Below are 21,353 nucleotides of genomic sequence, written 5' to 3'. Positions count from 1 at the left end.
GCAAGCAACCTACTTCCAACTTCATCCATCCATTATCATTCCTTTCTTTCACTAAGACCTTCACTAGTTTCATCATTTTACCTGGAAACTTCTCCAAGCATGTTGAGCAAATCCAACCATCTCCCAACCTTGATTTTGAGTTCTAAGTGATCCTAGGCATTTTCTCACTCCATTCCATCCACCAACCACCTTCCCTAAGCCTTCCATCACCTCCATCACCCATTGTTTTTCTCTCGTATCTATCTTGCATAAATACAGGTAATCCTATAGGTTTTTAGGACATCTTGTAGGTTTTCCTGTAGTGGCCTGTTTTGAGGTTGAATTGAGGGAAAACCTCCAAGGAGCCACACAAGGTCACCTAAGGGTCTCCCAAACCTTCCAACCATCCACCAGCATCCCTAAGCCACCTGCCACATCACCAAAAGAGATTAGGTTTCACACTTGCTTTTCCATTAAAAGAATAAAAAGAAAAAACAGATTTATTTCGGTCCTTTACATGCACAGTAGTGATGTTTGATGTTTTGAAATTCCATGCTTAGGACAATAGCATTTCATACATGTTAACTTGGAATTCTTATAAAGCATAGTTTCTCAGTAATTAGTTAGGAAATGGTGTGTTTAGCATTGAATTTCAGTCTTTTTCCTTACTACAATAGACGAGCTTTCCCCTAGAGTAGATTTCTCTTTCTTTCATCAGTAATAAAACTTCTTCTGAATCCATAGAAGTCTGGCTTGAAAACCCTAGTGGTCTCTTGCTAGCTGAACAGTGACAAAAGGTAGAACCATCACTTTTACTTGTGTATACAACACTGTCACCTCCAAGTTTGTATGAAACCCGGGTTGATAAAGTAAAGCTGGTAGCCCCAGGAGTTGCAACATTCTTGCTGCAATACTCGTGCTCATCAAATGGACCAACCCAGGAAGGTCAATGATAAAAAGGAGGATATCCCAACCCGACACAAAGTAGAAAGTGTCATGTTCAAGATTGAGTTTCCAACACAACTGATAGGATTTCCAATTTCCCCCCACCATTTCTGGTAGGTACCCCAATTAATTTTTATTGCAAGCTTGAAGGGGATAACATGTGCTTGCACTATAAGTTCATCCTTCGGACGAATCCGACCTAGTATTTTTAATGAGCCCTAGGAAGGAGAAGCTCACGTTCGTCATGATGGTGAATCCAATATAATTTAATATTTTAACAAGTCTGACAAAGGTGTAACTCAATATCATTCTCATGTTTAGAGAGTTTGAAAAAGACACAGAAAAGAAAACTCCACATGGTCCCTTTTCGTACATTTGTGTCTCTCGAGCCCGAAAAGGTAGAAAATGATACTTGAGATAACCGCTTGACCATTTTAGTCAAGGAGTACCTTTTTCATAAGTAGTTCATCCCAACCCGAAAAAGGGGTAAATGTATACTGGGCGAACGATGTTTTGCAACCCTTAATGAGTTCAAAACAACAAGAGCTCGACAATCCTTTTGTGTTTAAAGAGTCAGAAAAGAGCTTGAAAATGGACCCCCCATTTTATTCTCTTTTACGAGTCAAAAAGGGAAAAATACTCAATGATCTTTTCATTTGAATTTTATGAGTCGAGAAAAGAGCTTAAACGTGACCCCAGTATCATCATTGATAATCCGTCACCTATCGTTGCACAAAAAGGTAAATGCATTATCCAGCTTCTGAGGAAAAATAAATAAAAAATACTTTAAAAACCTTAATATTTCATGAAAAATGAATAAAAGGAGGAAAAAGTATTTATTTTTTACCATTTACCATTTTACCTTTGTGTGAAGAGTTTTTTACCCACTTGTGCCCTAGTTTTTTTGGAGAAGAATGTGGGAGATCTGGGAGGCCATTCATTGAGTCGTCAGTTGCAAGTGAGAGCCAAGACCTTAAGCTCCTTTTTCATGCTTGTTTTACCTGTTTTTAACAATTTTTGGATTTTTTGAGGATTTTTTTTCAAAAAAAAATTGCCCTCGGTTGACGCGATTTCGGGCACGGAATCACGTCGATTAGGGGCTGTGAATACTATCAAGCGCATCGATGCCGTGAACAATTTTTTTCATGTTTTTGCCCAATTTATCTGTTTGAATCCAAATTTCTCTAACCAAATATGTTTATTGACTTGATTATATGGTTTTTGCAAGGAAAAAATCGTGAAAAATGGTGGATTGGAAGGAACGCGAGCATGAGGATATTGACACTCAAGTAATGGCTAACCCAAATTTCTTGAATGCTTTGAGGATCTGTGGGCTCCTCAAATTCTTCTTTACACCAGGTCTACGGGCTCAACCTGAATTGCTATGGTATATGATCAGTCTCTGGGACCTGAATCGGGAAGTCTTCATGATCTGTGACCAAGAGCTGGAGTTGGAAACTTCAAACATTTATTTCATCATAGGACTGTCCTGAAGAGGGAAGCCAATAAATCTATATGGGTCAAGGCCGATTGGGGTAAGTGTGACCATGCTACTTGCAGAATATTGCCCAGAAGAACTCAAATCAAAAAGTGGCAAGATCGAGATCATGACTGTTCGGGATCTTGTGCTGAGAGTGTTACTGTTGACCATAAACAGAGTGGTTGGGGCCCAAGCACAACATAAGACCAACAAGTCGAAGTTTCACCATGCTATCGACTATATGATGCCCATTATCTTCAACTAGGTGGAAGCTATGAAGTTCAACATGAAGCGCCAACTAACAAAAGCTAAGGCGACAAACCTGAAGCAGTTTTTCTATGGGTCTGTTCTAGTGACCTTCTTCCTAGAGCGAGTTCCGTTGTTCCACTACTAGCTGACTGAGGTAGAACTGCCATTGCCATGAGACCCACGGATGGTCTGTTGGAGTGCATTGATGCCCAAGATTACTGGGGGTCAACAGATGTCCTATAAGCCCACCTTCCTCTCATGGCTATGACGACAACTGATCATAGTGGAGGATTGGCCTTACAACAGTACCGACTTCCATGGTGATTTGGATATGCCACTCCCAGAGGGGGAGGATTATGATGGAGGCAAAAAAAATAAAAAAATGATGTTTTTTTATTGTTTTTGAGATATATGTGTTCATGAAATTTTGATTTTATAAATGCAGATGTTGGACCAAAACTCTCCACCGGGATGTCCCCGATTGCCAGGCGCGTTGCTCGACAGTTTGATGTCACTCCTTATTAGGAAGGAAGTGACAATGAGGAGGAGATCATGCGGAACCTTGAGGGATAAACTCATGGGATCCCAGAGTATGCCCAAATGGGTGATGTCCCAAGCCAGTATCAGAGACATACGGTGGGGGTATCTGATCGAATCTGCTGACTGTTGACTCGCATAGTTCGAGAAGTTACATGCTACCATGAGAAACATGTTTTTTAGTGCATAAGTCTAGCATTCCACATTTTTTATGCCTGTGAGACACGAATGTATAAGGCCTGCGAGCCATTGATGTATTTGAACACAAATTATTTTTTGGGGTTTTGATGTATGACAAACATTATCAACATATCTATATATATATATATATATATATATATATATACTTCCTTGCTTACTATGGTACAAATGTTTTGTATTTTTCGTTTTTACATGTTTCCCAAATGTCTATCTAACACATAATTAGCTAATGCATATGTTAATGTATTCATGTGTCTAGGAATATGATGATATATAATGTAATCAAAATTTCTCTCCAGTAGACGAATACGTAGATACATTCTCAATATCTGATGGTTTCTGACGGAATATTGCAACGACAAGCTGTGAATCAAGATTGACAACCACTTCTCGGATGCCAAGAGCGATAGCTTCTGACAACAATTCGATAACTGCGTTATACTCAGCGATGTTATTAGTTGTTCGACCTGGAAAAATACCTTGAAGATCAATCAACTCACCATGGGGGTCATAAATGTCCCATGTCATGGATAACAGATTTTGGGTACCATGGAAAGCAACATTAGCGAAACTGATGTGAGGAGACACCGACATCTGCAAAGTAGGCAGAAACATAATAAGCAGGAAAGTTGCTTGCAAAACAACACACCAAACCACATTGTACAAAAATGAATAACACACTATTGTACAAAAGTAACCACGCAAGATGACCTAAGCATAGTACTTTTTGAGATAAATCCCATTCTGGGGTTTGTCTAAGGGATTTCCCTCATAATTAATAAGCTCTAGGCCCCTTTCTGTAACACATGTTTAACAATGTAGGGCCCATGCGACATGGGTTCGAACTTGCCTGCCCCCAACTTGTCATTAGCTTGATCATACAGAAGAACCAAATCACCCTCAGAAAAAGCTCGAGGAGAGACAGTCTGATCAAAATGGGACTTGACCTGCTTTTTCTGTGCTTCGACTACCAAAGCAACGAGACGACGAGTCTCATCTAGTCATTCTAGGTACAAGAGGCACTCTTCCTGAGGTGAGGTCTAGGGGAGAAGTTCGACAGCTAGCTTGAGAGATGCAATTTTGCACTCAATCGATAAAGTTGCTTCCAGATCGTAGACTAGCTTGAATGGTGTGAATCCAATTGCATCCTTGGTTGAGGTTCAGCAAGCCCACAGAGCTGAAAAGAGCATGAGATGTCAATTTGACTTGTGCATCCAAATGGTGCACTAAAGCATTTTAACCAAGACTTTGTTCACAGCTTCAACTTGGCCATTGGCCTGAGGGTAGTACGGGGTTGAGCCATCGTGTCACAGATCCAACATAGAAGTCAGCTCAGCCATCATGTAATCCTAAAAATGGGAGCCATGGTTGGTGACAATGGCGTGAGGCACTCCAAACCTGGAAATAACATGATTGAATAGAAATTGAGTCGTTGTTTTACCATCTGTAGAGTATGTAGGCATCACCTTGACCCATTTGGTGAAATAGTCCACAACAACGATGATATACCCGTGCCCCCCGACTGAACAACGGTTATAGGTCATATAGTCGATGCCCCATTTGGCAAAAGGACCAACAGTAATAACGGGGTGTAGGTGAGCGAGTGGGGCGCGCATCTTGTGCTGATAAATTTGGCACTCATGACTCTTGCGAACAGCAAGGATGCAATCCTTGAAGATAGAGAGCGAGAAATAACCAGGGTGAAGGAATTTTTGAGCAGTAGCATATCCAAACAAGTCGCCACCACATGCACCAGAATGGCAGTCATTCAAGACTCTCTCAGCCTCCTCTAGAGTGAGACAGTGGCGAAGAATTGAATTGACAACGATGCAGTATAAAGTATCTCCAATGATACTGTAAGGTTGAGATTGATGCCGAATGTGTCGGTGATCATCCTTGGTCAATGCAGACCAGAAGGTGGATGTCTGGAGATATACGATGATATCAATGTACCAGGGATCGAGAGTGCTAATTAAGAAAAGGGTCTCATTCAGAAGCTGCTCGTCGGCACCAGCAAGGAGAGAAGCAGAGGGAAGGGAGAAAATCAACTTAGCGACAACCAATGATTTCTTAGACTTGGCAGTAGTAAACACCAAATCAAATTCTTGTAGGATGACAATCCACTTTGAATACTTGTCCCCCAGCAAATGACGAGTCAGGATGTAGGTCATGGGGTTGCATTCCGAAATCATACTGGTAGTGTAGAGTAGAATTTAATGCTGAAAGTGCTGAATAGCCTATGTGGTAGTCAAAGCCAACTTCTCGACATGAGCATAATGTGTTTCGGTATCGAGGAGGTTGTGACTGAGGTAATAAATAACATGTTCATTGTCTCTGTCATCATATTGTACCAGTACCATATCAATTCTACTAGAGGCTGCAGCTAGATAAATGAAGTAATTGCGATGATAGTTCAGGGGGTGCAGCAAAGGAGCATTGATGAGGACAGCCTTTAGGTCATCGAAAGAATTTTTGGTAGCATCATCCCAAAAAAAGGGGGTTCCTTGCTTGAGAAACCCGGTGAACCCTGAAGCTAGCTCAACATAGTGCAGTATGAAACGACGAAGGAAATTTGCTTTTCCCTGTAGACTCTGCAGTTGATGCAATGAAGATGGAATGAGTAAATTAACTATGTCCTTAAATTTAAGAGGATCAAGGTGAATGCCTTCTTTCGAAACGATAAATCCAAGGAGTCATCTGAATTTGACGCAGAAGACACATTTATATGGATTCAGCCAAATGTTGTAGTGTCTACAGCAAAGAAAAATTTACCAGAGATGATCAGGGTGATTATGGCGTTTACGAGAATGAGTAGGGAGATCATCCAAGTGAGGTTGAACGGTGTTTCAAATGTCGTGGAACACATAAGACATCGCTCTCTGAAATGTGGCCTCAACATTCTTAAGGCAAAAGGAGAGATTTTTATACCCGAAGGTCCCCCACGAACAGATAAAGGTTGTCTTATCTTGATCATCTGGTGCAATGTTTATCTGGTTGTAACTAGAAAAACGTCCATAAAGGAAAAGAATTCAATCCTAGCACATTCATCAATGATCTAGTCAATGAAGGGAGTGGGGTAATTATCCTTAGGACAGGCACAATTAAGATCATGGTAATCAACGCAAACATGGATAGTGCCTTGTTTCTTTGTCACCAGTACGATATTTGACACCCAATCGGTAAGAGGGATTGGATAAATAAATCCAGCTTTCAGAATTTTTTCAACTTCACCCTTAATAGTGGCTATTTTTCTAGGGTGCAGTGGACGAAGCCGTTGGTGAATGGGCTTCGTATGAGGATAAGTTGGAATCTCATGCATGACTATACTTGGGTCAATGTCAGGCATTTCTTCATATGACCATGCAAAAACATCCCAGAACTCTTGGAATAGACGAGTATAGAGCTTGATCTCTTCTGGAGAACAAGTCACCCTGATTTGGACATTTTCAACGACACCAGGTTTGACAGAAATATCAATTGGTGTCATTTGGGTAATGTTACCCATGTTCCCTTCCGACCAAACTTCATTATTCATGACCGGCGTCTGAAGTGGTAGGGATGGGAACTGATAAGAGAACTCCTCGAGACAAGTAAACATGACCACTGGACTAGGTAAGAATGAGGAACGATGATGAGTGTCATTCCAAGGTACTTCCTCTAGAGGTATTACTTCCATGATACTCTCGTCGAAAATAAAAGTCTCGGCTAAGGGATCAGGATATTCTAAAGAACCAAGCCACGAGATTGACAATATGTATCTAGAGATGTTCTCGAAACAGGATGATCAGAGGCGAAACCGAAACAATTTCCACGTAATTAATTTCGGCGAGACTTAACAGCATAATGTCGCCCCACGTATCAACAAGATCTAGTGAAGGAATGACCCAAGGATTAGACTTGATCGAAATCATGTTGACAGAGGAAACATGAGGAGGTGGGAGCGAAAAGATGCCCATCAAGGCAGGATCTTTAAAGAGTCCTGCCCCCACACTCTCATAAGGATCACCAGTGTGCTTGACATACAGAACATTTCCATCTGAGGAGGAAGAGGTAGAGAAGGGTAGTTGGTTGACTATGGCAATCTTCCCTTGATGGGGAAAAAATCACATAGAAAAGGGAGGAGGCTACAACATGCATGGAATGGGTCCATCTCTGTCTGAGTAGAATATTGTAGTTAAGATTAGTGTCATCGACCTCTACTTCGATGTGTACTATCTTGCCCTCCAAAGTAATGGCAAGGTTGGGAAGGAAACCGAATGGTCGCGAATCGTGTCCGTCAAAAGCTTCCAAAGTGTTAGGGGACTGGTTCAGAGTAGGAGAACAAATTACCTTCCAACAAGCAACAAACATGATGCAAGTAGAAGCACCTTCATCGATGATAGTCCTATGAATAGTTTTCTCATTTATTATCACCTGAATGAGAAAGGCAATCTGATGAGGTAAACGTGTAACGTGGTTTTCCAGGTCAAAACAGATAAGATTAGAGTCAGCTGGATCAATACCCCCAATAGCTGACAATAACAATTTCCACTGAGAAGGACAGCTTTGAAGGACCTCGAGAGCAGACATAGCTGATGGCGCTTGAGCCAAATCCTCAACAATGTTATAATGCTGAGTAGCTCAAGCATTGGGATTATAAGAGGACTTTCATAGCACAACTCGAGAAGGTGGTTGAATGGCAGAATCTAGATTAGGTTGCTCTATATGGAGAGGACTAGAACTGGACAGGGCAAAAGAAGAAGGTGTACCTTCCTTTTCTTTCCCTACTGTCGGGGTAGGAGTTTGATAATATTTTGACCTGGTAGACACGTTAATCGGGGTACTCATCATGAACACTTGTGAAACTGAGGAAGCAAATGATAGAGGCTGGTATACCATTTGAGTCTACTAGGATGGAAAAGGATCTTTTAGGATAGTGGGTGTCCCTTTGAGAAAATGACTAACTTTGGATCGTCTGGGACAATCCTTAGTATAGTGATCCTCCTCATAGATGAGGCATGGATACTTGGGCTTCCATTGGGAAGCATAACTAGCAGAAGACTTAGGAGGACCCTATTTCGGGGCATCGGCTTTAACCTTTCCTTTTCCTTTCTTCTTACCTTTAGAGGATTTATTTGTTGTAGTAGACTGGACAGCGTGGACCTCTGAGGTTTTACCAAGGCTAGATGAATTGCTGAGGACATTGCTATGGGTGGATGTGTCACTGAGCAACAAGCCATCGCGCATGCCCAGTATCTAGACCTTGTCTATTCACAATCTGGCATGTTATATGATGTGTTACCCAATGTGCCCAGACCATCATCTGATCTAAAGACATCTAAGTCTGCACCACAAATTGGCGACTCTACTGGGTAATCTCCTTAAGCTAGAATCAATTTAAAGGGCCTACCTCTTAGAACGTTATTCTGCTTGGTGATGATCCTGCTTCCTCACTCCAGCTATCTTCCATTTCCTTCCTTCAAATACCTGAAACATGAAAACAAACAACAACAACAAACGTGATAGCATACAATATTGTATTCAGACTACTTAATAGGTCAAGGAACATTAAGCCATAAATATTTAAAATAACACTTCATGTAGGAAATAAATCAATAGTTGCATTCATATCAATCAGAAAGAGATTACAACCAATGCCTTGACATTGTTGGTCTCCTCCAACGTATCTGGGTTCCCACACTTATGCTAGCACTTCATGGATGGCCCCAACAATGGAAGTTTTAAGGTCTCTTCCCTCTAGTCTCAAACCAAACCAAAACACACTATTCTTCCTCAAACATACACTAGAAAGCTACAAGCTATAGATGTCTTGCTGATCATTCAAACTCACTCCAAAACTAGTTTAGCCTGGGAAAAGAGAGGTTTATACAGCTTGGATGGATGGGAGATGGTTCCTCCCATCATGGGAGAAGGTCTTATCTCTTGATTTTGTTCCATCCTAATAGGGGAAAGGGACCGAAACTGACTTCCTCAGCTCCATCCAGCCCAACCATCTAGCAGACTTCCATTACGAAGCTTCTAGAGCTAGAAGCTTCGACTCCATATTTAAAAAACTTTCCAAAAGAGGATCAGTGCTACTGGAAAAGGGCTTAGTCACTCTGTACGGTGCTAGGGCTAGTTTTAATCTCTGCAAATCAGTGCAAGGAGGAAACTGGTTAGTAGCGTTGGTCTTGTAAACTGGGACAAAAGGAAGATTATTGGGAAATGATGCAAAGGGGAATTATTCTGCTCATGAAGAGGGACATACTGGGAGTTTCTTCATGATGGGAAAGCATGTCAAGTTCACTACAGATGCCCTCTGGGATCACGGTCAGGGAGTATAGAGACAGTGACAAAACTTTGTGTAACAGTGATCCATCACCTTGACAAGTTTTAATTTAGGTAGGCCAACAAGCAGGGTATGCATTACTTTAGCGTTCAATGTGAGCTCCAACTTTTGATATTTGGTAACCAATGTTTGAGGTATTTGTTATTATTCTTCCACAACATCCCACACATCAGCTCCAAGTGATCGAATGTTGGTATTCATCCTCACTTTCCAAAACACATGTTTTGTTCCATTGAACATAGGTGTCTTATTGATAAAACCTCCTTTCTAGTTTTCCATGGTCCTTGATCTTTCTTCCAAATGTTAGACTAATTAGAAGTAACCTTGATTTGATACCAATTGTTGGAAACCAGAACAATACTGAGTGGGGGAGTGAATTAGTATTGTAGCAATTTTACCAATTCAAAATTTCTTTTTACTTTGTGTGATAAAAATAAGACAATAAAGAGAACCTTCAGCAATAAGAAACAAATTCAGTAATCAATGGAATCATGCAAAGAATATATAACTTCAAAATTGCTTCTCCATTTTATTAATAGGCCAAGCTACAACTTGCAATTACAAAGTTATTTCTACAACTAGCAAGAAGCTACAACTTCCTAATTTATTAGCTACAACCCCAACTCTTCTCCAGCACCTACTGGAAGGAGCACCAACCTCTAATCAACAAGCTACAAATTGCTTTAACTCTCATTGTTCCATCTTTCATCCATTTTCACTCTAGAAACATGAATACTTTCTCTGCTTTCAAAAATAAGTGAATCCCTCAAACACCAACACCTTCAACAATCTTTTGATCACTGCAAACACCATACCAACACCTCTCTACACCAGAAGCTCTGTCTAAAAAACTCGTGTAATCATTAAGCTTTATTAGGCCTACTTATATAGAAGTTTTGCTTGATATTTTTGCCTTCTTTATATTTTATTTGATTGTTGCATGCTTCCTTATTTTTTCCTTTGACATGTTTATTTTAGTCCTCTGCACCTGTTCACCAAGTTCTCATACCTTAACCAACCTTTTCTGCTAGTTAAAATGAGTTTATTTGCATATTTTAGATAATCTAGAATTTTTAAGGTTTTAGAAGTGCTTCAATATCTTTATCCATTGTTTAATTTTGTCTTAACTACCAAAAATTGCAGTTAAAATAGAAGTTTTTGTATTCTTCCTTTTAGCCCCTTTTCTCTAAGCCCTTTACCTGTTTTGCCACTATAATACTAGGTCTTCATGACCACCGACTTAGGCTCTTGGCATTAAGGCCGATCAAGTCCTGTCGGGAGCCTATTTCCTTTCTTAACAACTCTGCACCATTGGTCACACTTCTACGCAAAGCGACCATGCCCAGCACTAAGGTCCAAGCTCCCGAGTTTATAGTTAATTTGAATTGTAAAAAAATTATGGGATTTCAGGATTTGGGGTTGGCCCCACATTCTTTTGTCGCACCCTTGGTCATGTTTCTATGTGAAACAATCTAAAGGAGTTGGAGCTTGGCCACTCTTGGAGCCTCCATGTATCCCTTCTCTGCACCCTAGGTCCATTTCTATACAAAATAACCCAAGGGTCAGGTCCCGGAGCTCAAAAACCCAACTCCTTTTATTATTTGCAACAACCCTGGTTCAAACCTGTGGCATAGGCCTTGGTGCGAGCATTTAGCCCATAGCCCTCAACATCTCGATGCATTCACCTTATGTGCACATAGTTCACCTACCGAGGTCAAACCTCCAGGTTCACGTGTCCCTTGGGGACCGCCCAATGCTCTCTCTATTGGTTTCCACTCTGCCTCCATGGCTCAATACCATCTGCCCGACACTGTTAGAACATGCACAACAATGAATATTTCAAGCTCTTCCCGTGGGCTAAGTTGTCTCGTGGGGTCCTCCCGACACATTTCTAATTGGTTTCCAATCTATCAACTTGTCAATGTGTCCCAACAATCCTCTCCCGACGCTTTCCCTTTGCACCTTTTTATTAACTGCTAAGGTCATACCTCTAGGATGACATCATGCTAACTGTTTAGTCAATTTAGTGTCCTAAATTGCTTGCATAAATTATCAATCGAGGTTTGTAAGCTGATGAAGTGTAGTGCTCTATATGTGCTTAGTTGACCGTTCTTACTTCGTGGTTTTGTATTTTTATATTGTTTTGGGGGTTTCTATTCTTTGATTCCTAATGATGTACAATCTGAACTATGAGAAACTGAATCTAAACTTCCTAAAGGTGAACTAAGAGCTGAAACTAGTCAAAATCTAATTTGAAGAAAGGAAAAAACCAGAGCATCTATCCTATCTCGTCATTAACCTTAAGTCATGAATCTATTTCTTAGAATTAAAGGTGAAGTTGTAATGCATGTTGAAATAATTACAGAGAATGAAATCAACTGAAGTACTTCTAGTTACTCTAACCTTCAATTTTGAAAGATAACCTTCTTGAGATGGAATACAATCAACTTTCTGTACTTTATGATCTAGAGAACTAAATGAAATATGTAGAAGGTAACTGATTGATTTCAACCATTGTGTGAAGTGAATGTCTAAACATTTAGTTTAGGATGAGTATCAACATGAAATGGTGATCAAAAACATTCATTAACGCAATGAATTGACAAATCTATCCTAGAAAATAAATAACAAAACAGTGAGTAAGCTAGACAACAGTGCATTCTCATTACTTCAACCTTCCTCTGTTTAAAAACAAAATCATTTCCTTTCATGAAATGAGTTGGAGGTGTTAGAGCCTAGATTTGTCTCAGGCTGAAAAGACAAGGTTCTAGGTCCACATCAAACCACGCTCACCCTCGTAGCTAGCCCTACGAGGACAGGAGAGGGCTCTCTCCGAGTCAATCTCGGCAAAATATAATCGATGGGGCTTGAGATGATTGTAATAAAGGCTAATCTTAGGCTAGGTATTAAGTGCAAAGGATCTGATTTGCGTTTTTGGGGGTTTTGTGTTGGAAACAGGGAAAGGCAAATTGGGCTCGGGGATGAGGCACAGTTTTTGCAGAGTTCTGATTGGGGCAAGGAAGGCAATCGTTTTGATGCTTTAAATTGAGTGAATGGATAGATCAGACTGGTGAGGAGCTAAGGAGAGAAAGAGAGTCTCAAGAATTCTCCTTAAACAAATGAAAACATGGAAATTTAAACAAATTCAAAGGCAGAGCATAACAGTTAATGGATTCCACCTTAATCACTCATTTGTTCAAATTCAGAAGAAAAGACAGGAAAATGATACACATAACACTAATTAACTTACAATTACTTAGAGAAGCACACCATCAAAACATAAAGCCACATGGATCCCAAACAGTGCTGCAAAACCCTAGTCTTTCCTTAGCCAAAAATGCAGAGATAGAATGTACAATGATATGCCAAAGCAATCCCAAGTGTCCAACCCTGAAAATGACTTAGAAATTACATAATATAGACAATCCAAACCTATTCCCTTGCCTCTAGGGATCGAGCTCATCATTCTAGGAGCTGTTTCAACGAATTCTAAATAAAGCACTACAATCTAGGCAATCAAAACAACTTGCCTCTATAAGGTAGGAAACTGATTCATTCATTAAATTTTCACTTTTTAGTGAATGAATCCTCTAGAACAAGTAAATAAGTGCCAAAATTACATCATGTTTATCCAATTACATCAAGATAGATCAAAAATTACATCAAAAAGCAAAACTAGTCAAACTGGCCGAATTTCTGAGCTGGAAGGTGAAAAATTGAGCAAAAATCCTCTATGCGCCGCGCCAAAATCTGTATGCGTCGCGCCACTTTGGAGCTGATTTTGAGGCACTTCCTGAAGTCCAAATTGAGCCCAAGTGTGCTTGTTGGAAATCCCTACCTGTCTACTTTCCAACCCAAGTGGAATTTCTAAATTTGGTGCCCATTTTTCCCTCCAAAAGTCAGTTCTCCCAAGACTGCTTCCTGTGTGTCAAAATAGGGGCAGTGAGGTCATTTTTTGAGTGTTTTTGACCTCCTGGGGACTCAAAACTTGCCCAAACTTCTTGGCCATGCACCAGAAGTCATGATTTTTCATGCCAAATCCAAAAATATAAACTTTTTTCAGTTTGGAGCTCCCTAGCAAAAGCGTGCGCCAGGTGGCGCGGCGCACAGGGAGAAAAACCCTGTTTTTTGTACCAAAATTTGCCAAAATGCCAAAAATGCCCCAAATTTCTTGAAATTTGGATTGAAGGTGCCTCATCAAGCATAATTCTCAGCCAAAGAGGCTTCAGCCAAGATTCAGAGTCTATCCTCCCTTTTATGGCGTTTTAGTGCCCTCCTGGTGCATGCAGTTTCAGTTGTAAAGTCACTGTCTTGGTCATATAATGTATCGATGCCTGCCTCCATGGTGTTGAAAGCCTATGCCAAGTGTATTTTTGGTTTGTTTAGAATGAGAAATGAGAACTTGTTGTCTTGTTTCAATGCCAAATGTGTTCCAAAGGGAAATGAGGGACTGTGGCAAAAATGGGATAGTGGGAACAATGAAGTCTTGCCAAGTGGTAGTTTGCCCTTTGACGATTTGACAAAATTTAGAGGAGCGGACAACCAATGAATGTTGGAGTAACTTGGAATTTTAAAAATGATATGGCGAAATAGGAATGATAGGGAATGATGTGACTTAGGGATAGGAAAAAGGGGCTTAGGTGTGAATGAGGGAGCTTTAGGGATAACAGCTTGGGTTTGGGATAGTGGGAGTTAGGAATATAGGGTTAATGAGAATTAGGGATATGGGGTTAGGGAATGGGTTTATGAAATTGGAAAACAAATCAAGTAGGGAGTGATGAAGTGGACTTGACAACAAAAGCTCAAACTGCAAACCCTAAGCAATTGTTTTTGAGGAAAAATTGCAAGGAGGTAGGGTTTGAAAATTTTCTCACTAAAACACCATAAACACCAAGGTAACTCATTCATTGGTCATGGGAGAAATGTTAACTTCCTTGAAAACGAGAATATTGAGCAAATTTTGCAATTTGGGAGAGTTTTTTGAGTGAAATCAAGCTTTTTAGCCCAGTGCACCGCACCTTCCCAGTGCGCCGCACCAGTGTAAATTTACACTGAAAATTTTCTCCCAGTGCGCTGCGCATTTTTCCAGGTGACTTTTGGAGGCCTTCCAGGTGTCCAAATTGGGTGCAGGATGGCCCGTTGGAAAGGTATTTGAGTCTACTTTCCAACTCAACTAGAATTCTTTAATTTTGAATTCAGTTTCCCTGTCAAAAATCAAATCTCCCAAGACTGGTCAAAATGTGCCAAATGAGGCTGCCTCAAGGCAGAGTGCTGTTGCAGTCAACTTTTGAATGCCTTCCTCAACTCCAAATTGAGCTCATGATATATCATTGGAAATATATTTGTGTCTAGTTATCATTTGACTCATCAAGCAAGTCATTTGGCCAACAAAGATAGGAGAAAACTTTATTTTCCCAAGGTCACTTCAGAGGTGCATCAATTCTCCCGAGGCAATTGTATTTTTGACATTTCTCTAAAACCATGACACCTGTATAAAAAGTGAAGGAGGTTTTTCTTCCTTGGCCTGTTTTGGATAAAAAACTCTCTCAGTTTTTCCAAATTCATCTTTCCTTGCTCAGAAACATCATTTGAGTAAAACCTATCCCGATGTGTGGAACAAGAGATTTGTTGAAATGAAGCGAAATGAAGAGGATAGGGAACTTCTAAAGTCTTGAGAAAATTTTGGAAAGTAGGGAGGGATGTTAGGAAGTAAGGGAAAGTGCAATCTCATAAATTGAGTGAGGGGAAGGGGTCCAAAAGGGCAAAACACGGGCCTAGCCTAGAAAATAGGGTTTGTAGCAAGAAACTAGGGTTTGTGTGAATATGAGGAATTTGGGGGATCTCAGTGATGGGAAGTGTTTAATAAGGTACACTAAAGATAGGGAAAGGTGTATGAACATCCGGATACAATTTTTGCTAATGATTTGACCATCCAAGAGAAATTAACTTCAAAACCCTAGGAGAGGGAAATGACCTTACCTAGGCGCAACTGAAGCATGAACAAGATGTAAAATGACCCATTGGAACTTGACATGATGATGACAATCCTCTGAATGATGGTACACTCAGCTGAATTATGACATGGACTAACATTTGGACAACTTTGGAAAGAGTGAAAACAAACCCTAGACCTAATACCTAGTGACCAAATTTTGCTTGAAGACTCACTAAAATGACAAAATTTGACCTTAACACCTTAAAATCACTTTGTAAGAACATGTTTGATCACTGGAGGAAGAATGGAAAGACTGACACTAACAGGAGGAACAAGACTGCACAATTGATTTTTAACATTATGCTATTGATCAAAACTAAAATAAATCAACCTAAGTTAAAAATACTGCTAAAAGCAAATAATGAAATTAAAACTAAACATAAAACGAATGGAAAGAAAACCTTCTTTAGTGCAGGGGCCCTCTGCAACTGACTGGGTTGAGCTGCTAACTAATTGAAAATTCTCTTTTAAATGATCATTGGTCAACATACGATTTATATTATAGAAAGGAACGAAGTCCAAAAATATAGAGCTAAAAGTATAAACTTTAATACATAAAATTCTTCGAACCTCCCTCGATTCTGTACAACATGTACTTAAAAGGAAATAATCATAATTGTCTTTCAGGAAAACTAGCTATAAGTGGCCTATACGTATTAAAACAAGACTACGTAAACAGCTGATCAGCTACAGGTGACTTAAATTTGAGCGACATGTTTGCAACAATACCGTTAACACAGGTGGTTGATCCGAGTTAATGCTGCAACAGAAGTGTTAGATTTATTGATTAACCATGAAAGAGCAGATGAAGAGTCCTATTGCTTCCGGGTATTGTATGTTTGACTCCACCTTTGAATACGATCTTGAGCTTGCTTTCTTATCGATATGGGCTGAGTGACTAGGATAGAATCCATGTGCACACGATTCTAGAGATGCTCATGTGGCTGAATTCTTCATTTGACACCTGGAACCTTCCAGACCATGGAAGTAGCTACAGAAAACACAGTTAGTTGCAGAATAGGCTGCGTTCTGTAGCTAATTTGGAAAAATTTATTCAAATAGAAAAAAACATAAAAATATAACATGTCAATCATTTAATGCCCTCCTTAATACAAAACCTATCATTTATCATTGATTGGGATCTGTAATCTTATGGAAAAACAAAGGAAAGAAGTGAGAAAAGCTTTCAAAGAGAGGGTAATTCTGAGGTTCAACATACCCCCACTGCAAAATCATTGCATGTCCTCATGCAATTTTCAAAAAATGTGAATTCTTCTTTCCTATTGCATTTTCTCAGACACTTCTGCTAGTACATCTAATTTTATTCTTTTTCTCTTCTTTGAAGTGACTGCCATTCTAGGTTTCTTCATAAGAAGCCTGTATTTAAGGTTGATGACTGTTCTGTTCAAGCTTCTATTCTTCCTCTTCAACTTCCTATTCTTCTTATACCATAGCCCTAGATGCATAATTGTATTATCATGAATAGCCTTGTCCAATTTACTTTGTTCCCTCAAGGTTTCATTTTCTTTCTTGATATGTCTATTCAATATCTCTAACTCATAGATTTCTTGTTTGAGAGAGTCAATTAGAGGTTCTTGTGGATTGACAGAGGGTTCTGGATTGACAAAGGATTTTGGATCCATTGAGGCACTTTTCTTCTCCAGTGATTCTATATAGTCATATATTTGTTGTTGCATTGGGTCTATGCCTGGAGATCTTCTGCTGGGGCTGCCTTCGAAATATTGTTTAGGAGAATTTTGAGGACTGTGTGCAGATGGAACATTATTAGGAGATGGTATTGGGGTTTCTTCTTCTAAATTTATGAACTCCATCCCCTTTGATGATATCTTCTTTACCATACCTTGGAGTCTAGATCTCCTTCTAAGTTGTAGAGGGCTTACGTTCTCCTCCTTTGTACCCTTTTTCTCCTTTCTTATCTTTTCTTTTCTCTTGATTTGTTTCCTAATCTCTGTCAATTCTTCAAAGATTAATTTTTCATCATCTTGTTGTAATGAATATTCAGGTTTGTTTCCAGTAGTTTCACCAGCTTTCTTTTTCATCTTCCCTTTTTGCTTGATTTGCTTCCTGATCTCTGTCAATTTTTCAGAGACTAGCTCTTCATCATTTTTCTGCATTGAGGACTCAGGTTTGCTTTGAATGGTTATACCGGTCTTCTTTCTCCTACTCCTTCTGACATTACCCTCTTTAGGTGACTCTGGTGCCTCTTGGAAATAGTTTCTTATCAGGAAATTTTCCCAAGTATCTCCTATTATTTTCAAATGAAACTCAACTAGTATCTTTACCAACCCATGATGGTACATGGTTGTGTCTATGAATTCTATTTTCTTCTGTACATTTGAAGCCATCCTTCTTAAACTGTTTAGCAGGAAGAAAGGAAGATTGATTTCTCCATTTTCTAGAAAGTTCATCAATAAATGTATATGGTAGACATACATGCACCCGAATCTCCCCTCACAAGTAATAAATTTCTGTAATATCAAAAGCATGCTTCTCCATTTACTTTTAAGTGCTGAAATAGGAATTCCTTTTCTAAACACAGAGACATCCATACCTGGGTTCCTGAGGATTACTTTCCATGATTCACTATGGAATTCCTTGTTTTTGAACCATCTTTCACCATGTCTTGGTAGTTCTGTAGCCTCTGTTATGTAGGATTCTGTTACTACAAACTTAATGTCTCCAATTTCTACTTCTGTACCATCAAATGATCTAGCAAAATATTTTGTGATCTCTTTGTGGAAACCATCAAATTTTTCAATGAAGTTGAGCCATCTAGCCTTCTACAGCATTTCCTTGAGTTGTGGGTATCCTTCCATATATTTTTCTCCTACTGGCTCTGTCCTGACAATGAGTCCCATGGCTTCTGTTTCACAAAATTTCTTAACCTTCAGAATTACTCTCCTGGTCTATGAAATGGATTGACTGCGAGTATGGTGAAAAAGAACTATGGGTTTGCGTGGAATAAGTAGATGGTGAGGGTTTGGAGAGACATGGATAAGTTTGTCACATTGTAGCCATGACCGTTAATAGATGGAGTTATTAGGGACCATTTAGGTATAGAGTATGGAGAGTGTAGCGGAGATATGGTATGATGAAGTTATTATGGACCATTTGGTACCAAGTATGGGAGATGTGGCAGAGATGTGGTATGATGAAGTGGCAGTCAAATCAAATGATGACTCGTTAAGGAGACATGCAATTATCCATATTATACATGCCTTATGTTTTTAACTTGTTGTTTGAATAAATTTTGCATTTTACCTTTAGAACTTAACCTCTCTACTTGATAACTCTTTTAGTGTTGACCCGTAGGTACCTTTTAGCATGTTTGGTCTCCAAAACTGGATTCTTTGATTTCCTACATTCATGATTTATTTGTGAGTTGTACAATTGTTCTAGAGCTGATAAGTAAGTTGTAGTTGCAGAATCAGATTAGTTGCAAAATGGAATCAACTGAAGAATGTGAAAAGAAGGAAAAGTGAAGTATGGCGATGGAATATGAGTGTAAAAATGAAATGGAAATGGGTTATGACAATGAGATGGAATGAAATGTAAAATAAAATGGGAAATAGGGTGAGATGGAGTAAAATTGTAAAAAATAAAATGTAAATGAAACATGACAGTAAGATGAAATGGAACTAAAAAATAAAATGAAAACATAATGAGATGGAGTGAGACTATGAATTTGCAGATTCTAAACTGCAAATGAATGTAGCTTTTTGTCACTACTTATTATAGAAAGGAAATGGAAAATATAGGATGTCAGAAATCTCTAATTTTCACCCTGTATTTTCTGTATAAGTATGCCAATCAATGATTGGTTTTCAAACTCATACAATTTATTTTTATATTTTTTTAGGAAAAAAAATAAAAGCTAAGTTAGTGGAGAAGAAGAATTCTTCTTCACTGGCTTCATTTCGGAGTTATTCTAGAAAATATTAATGAACTCCTCTCTTGAAATTAGCTTCTGATATATCTTCAACCAATGACCATTCACAAGAAGAGGTATTTTGCTTTCATCTATTATCCTTATCCTTACTGCTCCATTATTAAAGACTTCTTCAATCTCGTATGGCCCAAGCCAATGAGTCTGAAACTTCCCTTGAAATTCTTTGAATTTTGAATCGAACAAAAGTGACCAATCTCCTACTTGAAACTTCTTCTCCTTGATATATTTATCATGCCATTTAGCCCTTTGTTGTTGGACTATATTGGTTCTTTGAACTGCATCTTGCCTGATTTCATCAAGCTCATTGAGTTGCTCCAATCTATGTTTCTATGCCTCTGATAATTCCAGTCCCAATTGGAGTGCCATCTTGAAGGTTTTGATTTGAAACTCTATAGGGAACATGAATTGTTTCCCAAAAACAAGTTCATAGGGTGTGTGTCCCGTTGTGTTCCTCCATGTATTTCTATAAATCCCATAAGGCTTCAGGAAGCCTTTTTGCCCAATCTTTTCTACGTAGATGCATAGTCTTAGTGAGAATTCATTCAATCACCTTATTTGGATATTCAACTTGACCATTTTCTTGTGGATGATAGGGGGTAGATTTCCTATGTTTGATCTTGTAATCTTCCACAAGATTCTTCACCATTTTAGATGTAAATTGAGATCCCTGATCTGTCACAATTTCTCTTGGAACACCAAAACGAGTGAGGATGTCCTCAAAAAGAAAATTAGCTACATATTTTTCATTAGCAAAAGGTAATGATTTAGCCTCTACCCATTTAGTGACATAATCAGTGCATACCAATATATACTTCTTTTGCTTAGATGGGGGATTAATTGGTCCAACAAAATCCAAGGCCCATTTTTCAAAAGGTTCAATGAGTACCTGAATTTGTAGTGGAATTTCATTTGAAGAAGCAGGTTTTCCTACCTTTTGGCAGCTGTCACACCTCTTGACATATTCTTTGGCATATTTGAAGATGGATGGCCAATAATATCCTAAAGAAAGGATTTTATAGGTTGCCCTCTTGTCAAAAAAGTGTCTACCACACGATTCATCATGACATGCCTAAAGAATCTCAAGCATTTCATCTTCCCTAACACATCTTCTGATCATGAAATCTGGACCTGTTTTATACAATTCATTAGTGATCCATGAGTATTTTGCACTTATTTGAATGTTTTTTCTTTTCTCTCTAGGAAACAAATGTGAAGGAAATTTCCCTGTGACTAAGTAATTGGCAATATCTGCAAACCAAGGGGTCTGAGTAGTCACTGCAAAAAGATATTCATTAGGAAATTTATCTTCAACCAGAGTGTCATCTTTGATATTTTGAATTCTGGACAAGAAATCATCAACTGTGTTTTGTTTTCCAGGTCTATCTAGCACAATAATATTGAATTCTTACAAGAGTAAGAGCCATCTTGTGACTCAACCATTATTAATAGGTTTATTCATGAAGTATCTAATTGCAGAGTGGTCTGTATGAACAAAGGTTTCATAACTTATTATATAATGTCTGAACTTATTGATAGCATGAACAACAACTTAAAATTCCTTTTTAGTTACAATATAATTTAACTCAGTGGGAGTCAAATTCTTACTTGTATAGTAGATGGCATAGGTAATCAAATATTTTTGTCCTAATACAGCTCCTAGAGCTGTATC

Source organism: Pinus tabuliformis, chromosome 5_1 (assembly GCF_031772625.1).
Source record: "Pinus tabuliformis cultivar Carrire ecotype Pingquan chromosome 5_1, CPIR1, whole genome shotgun sequence".
Classification (NCBI taxonomy): Eukaryota; Viridiplantae; Streptophyta; class Pinopsida; order Pinales; family Pinaceae; genus Pinus; species Pinus tabuliformis.
Note: the sequence above shows the minus strand (reverse complement) of the source record.